Source organism: Cupressus sempervirens, chromosome 6, assembly GCF_028749045.1.
Source record: "Cupressus sempervirens isolate cs-2001-9-10 chromosome 6, ASM2874904v1, whole genome shotgun sequence".
NCBI classification, from domain to species: Eukaryota; Viridiplantae; Streptophyta; class Pinopsida; order Cupressales; family Cupressaceae; genus Cupressus; species Cupressus sempervirens.
This window is the reverse complement of record NC_143123.1, coordinates 561,183,432-561,188,432: the sequence shown is the minus strand read 5'-3', so window position 1 is coordinate 561,188,432 and position 5,001 is coordinate 561,183,432.

Genomic DNA, 5,001 nt, shown 5'->3' with positions numbered 1-5,001 from the left:
CCTTTTGAGCTTGTATTCGGTTAAGTGTTATTTTCTACTTGTGTTGTCATCCAACCCTTGTGTTATCATCTTCATGATGGTGGTGTGCTACACACAAGCACATGCACATACATTTGTTGAGTGACTTGCGAGGCTTAATATCCTGTTTGTATTCTAGTTGAGTTATATTCATCTAGGTTGGGTTGCGAATATGCATGCCTATGGGCACTCACCATGGTGATGAGTATGGGTATGTAGGATAGCATGGAGGGGCTTCTCTCGCAACCTTAGTGACTATTTCCTAGAGGGTTGATGCAAAGAAGTTCTAATTAAGTGATAACTAAATAAATTAATTGGGTAATAAATGAAAGATAATAAAATGTTAAGTGAGCACCCCATTTAGTTTGAGGAAATTTGTTATGTGAGCACCCAGTTAAGTCGCAGGACATAGGATTACGCACCTTCCATTAGGAAGTTGATGCAACCACCACTAGCTTAGGCTACTTGATGCAAAGTTATTTACCCTTTAGGGAGCCCCTATATATAGTGACCCATATAATGTTTGACCAGGACTGGATCCACTTGCATTGTCTCATGATCTTGGTTGCAGTCCTCTTTGTTGTCTAGCATGAGTGTTAGCCATGGATATTTGCTTTATGTGTGTTTGTGGTTGGATCATTATCTCCATTAGCACGGTGGGAGTGGACCTGCAGGTTTCACATGGTTGGGAGGCATAATACCTATGCCATTACTAGGGATCGATGTATAGAGATGGTCTATTATTCTAGTGTGACTAGTGCTCGATGTTTCACTCGGTATATTCAAAATTCTAGAGTATGTTTCCTTGTGATTTATGCTTTCATTAGAATTCTTGGATATCATGTTTAGATGATGTTAGTTACTTTTACACATTCGCTTGTTATGATGTTTAGCATGTGATTAGATGATGCGATTTTCTTAGTTGGAGTATCTATTGCTTATTTGGTTAGCATGTTAGATTCCTACTCTTATGATGTTATTGCATTTTAGTAATGACATCCTCATAAGATAGCTCTGACTATCTAGCTGGTAGTTTTGGATGTTACACGTGGGGGATGGCTAGGGCTTTCATAGTCTCATGATGCTATTATGGTTGGGAGGAATTGTGCATGAGTTTTGTTGTTTTTGTAAATTGTGATGTTGCTTTCAGTATGTGCCTTTACTATTATATTTTAGATGGTTAGATGTAGTTCTATCTAGTAGTTATTGTGTTTAAGTGTCTAAGTCTCAATTTGTGAATTTGGTATTCCCAAGTGTGGAGTAATTATTTTCCCTATCTTCTCATCTTGAATTTACCTTGCTTGTTGTTGTGAATCCTCATGCAAGATTGTAATCTCTCTCATGTAAGATTGTACACTCTCATGCGCGAGACTTGGAATTTTCTCAGGTGGCATGTTGTATTTCTTCGCATGGTTCCTTGTACTTCTTCATGTGAACCTCAGCACCAGTGCTATGTATTTTGGCTGCTAGACCAAGTGTTTCCTTGTGCAAACCTCAGCACTAGTGCAGTGTATTTTGGCTACTATACCAAGAATTTCCTCATGCGAAAGAAAGATCCTTTTGTGGCTTGGTGCACTTTCTTGCATGGAAGGGTACTTCTTCGCATGAGACTGTCAGTGTGTTTTCTTGCATGGAAAACAAGGGGCATTTCTGCTATTTTTTGGAGAATGCAATTTGGCAATCTAAGTACCCTTTTGAGTTGATTGTATTTTCATGCTTTGATAGATTTGAGATTTTATGTTCTATTTTCATCTTTGGATTTCATCTACCATTTGAGCATGTCAGTTTGGTAGTAGCATTTGGAAATTTGTTGGATGTCGGGATTGTTAGTTAAGAGTTTAATTGCAATCTTATTAATCCTTGTATATTGTTGTCGTGTGCATCCATACTTGTTTAAAGAGTATATACCTTGGCTTTTATTTATCCTTTTTCCAAGCATCTCCGGGTAGGGCATTACAACATTTCTTTCTTTCATGTGATGGGTGCTATTTATGTGCTAAGTCGAATGAAAGGAGAAGCACTATTTATTCTTGATTTTCAATAAATTATGTGCATATTGTGAACAATTGATGATTAATTGAATTCATTATACAATAGGTATATTTCTTTATTTCTACATGTAATAACTTTATTATTTCATAGCTAGATCTATGTAGACATAGTTGTAAAATTATACATGGTATTAGAGCAAGTTACTAGCAAAATATAAGTTTTTTTTGTATGTACAACATAATAGAACTCGAGTGAATGGATTCTTCAATATGTTCTCTTTGTATACCATATGATTATTTTGAATAGAAGCCACCAATTTTTCTTCAACCCACTAGTAGAGGTTTGTATTGAAAAGTCATGGCATTAGAGGTTTGACCCAATTCTATAGTAGAGATAGGCCAAGGTCCTATTCTATCCACATGGTTCTTGCCTTCATTTTCTCACCCCTATAGAATCATGTGTCGTCTAAGTTTTTGAACATTTATTTTTTTCCTTTCTTTCCACCAATTCATTGTTTCATAGCACATATGCAAATTATTTTCTTTTGTGTCTTCGATTCCCATATATTTTATTTTTGTTTTCCCTCTTCTCATTGTCCAAGAGTTGTCATTGGGGACACTCATGCAAAGTGATACTGATTGATTTCTAAGGAGTCTTTTATTCAACACCATGGTGACTATGATTCAATAGATGTCTGAAACTTCTTACCACCTAAGATTTTCTCTTGTAAAATTTGCGGGAGGGTTTTTATTCCCACTAGGTTTTCCCTCTTTCATTGTTCTCTTCTTAGACTAATTTTGTTGTTGTTTTTAGTTAGACTTAAGGGGTGGTGCTGGTGTTACACTTTCATTCTCACCCAAATTTAGGGTGACCTTTTGTTACCATCAGTTCAAAATTGTGATTCATAGATTTGATCTGTCATTTTCTTCTATGAACTGATATATTCTTTTCTTTATATGTGAAGGGTGATTATAGCTATGTGCTAAGTCTAATTAAAAGAGAAGTGTTGTTTATTTCTGATTTTCTATAAATTTTGCATCTTATGTATACATATAATCAATGATTAATTGAATTCATTGTTCAATAGTTGTGCTACTCTATTTATGCATGTATTCTTCTTCTTATTCCTTAGTTAGATCTATGCATAGTTGAAAATTCCTACAAGCTTGCATGTACACCTGGAATGGTTATCCATATCTAACATATGAATTTTTCTTCAATTAATCACAATTAATTTATTTTAATGCATTCTAGTTTACATTTTAAGGAAGCAATATTCAATTTTTCAAATTTAAAAATAATTTATTTAAAATTATAGAGTTTTCATCAATTTAATTAGTAATGTTATAAAAATAGGATAAATATTTTATTTTAAATTAAGTTGTACAAATGATCTTATAATTATTTAAAAAAAAAATATATTTAATCATAATTTATTTTAGATTAATTAAGTTAGTTTCAATGTTAAAAATACAAATTTTAAGTCTATTTTTAAATTGATTAGGTAAATTTCCATGTTAAAAAATCACCAAATTTTAAGTCTATTTTAAATTATTTAAAAAATTAAAAACATTCATATTCTATCATATTACTATTTATAATATTACAATTTAAAAAATATATAAATATCTAATAGGTTCGAAACAAAGATGATCCACCACCCTTAGCTGGCACTACTTTGGTGGCTTGAGGTTGCCTTATATGTTTTTTTTTTATGAATAGTTTTTATTTTCGGGTGTGACCATATTTTTAGTCCGGCTTCAGCGATGTGAACTCAATCGTGAGGTGATCTTGTATCTCCCAGCCTTTTTTTTTGTGAACTGTAATCTGAATATATTTTATTAATAGAAAATGACTATTCCTACAAAGAAGAAGAAAAAAAAAAAGAAGGTGATCAAAACGAAATTTCAAGATCACATATCTCTAAAGCCATAAAAGCCTGCTTATACTGGTCCTTGCTTTCTTCACATGATATCTGTCATGTCAGTAATTGATGATAATAGCGACAACTTTTAAAACTTTAAGAAAACGCTGTTATTGAATAAACTTAGAATCTGAAGGACAATTATCAAGAAAACTACAAAAATTTAGGCTAGCTGTCTTTATCAACGATAGTTTGGACTGTTGAGAAATTTTCTTATCGAACAAGATATATTATTTAAAACACAGTAAGTTAAAATAACGACTTCAAATGAGGTCATGCTTTACGTGGGGTTTTGAAATTATGAGTTTTTAAAATACTGCTCAATAATTGATGGCACATTGCACAGTAATATTTTTGTCCAGCCACGTTATATGTTCTTAAAAATGGTGGGTATTGTCGGTCTATGTCAATTGGTATAAATGTATTAGATGAGCACAAATGTCAGTGGGTGATTCAATTAATATTATGAGATTTTCTATTGTGATATTACTATCAGGATAGGATTTGACTGTGTGATTTTGAGTCAAACTCATTGACCCATGTTTTATGAGTAGCGATTCAACATGAAACCATCTCTCATGAGAATAAATGGAACACTTAGCACTCATTGGATCTAGGTGATGCTCATAGGGGTGAAGCACCAAGACTTCCCGGAGGTCACCCATCCCAGTACTACTCCAGCTTAACTACGGAGTTTCCTCCATGGTTAAATCCAAAGCTTGCAACCCCATTTGCAAAACTCAAAGAGTGTTAAGTGTTCCATTTATTCTTATGAGAGATAGATTCATGTTGAATCACTACTCATGAAACATGGGTCAATGAGTTTGACTCAAAATCACATTGTAAAATTCGGATAGTAATATCACAATTTGACTTACTGTGGAAATTATCTCCTACTTATCAGATTTTCTATTATTGAAAACTTCTATTATCCATCTTTCTTATGGCAAACTTTTTCATTCGTTTTGATAATAAATGTGATTCCAAACATTGATACAAAATATTTATTAAAAAATATTATTATTAATTAATTGTAAATGCGTTTCCATAATTATTATATTAATTTT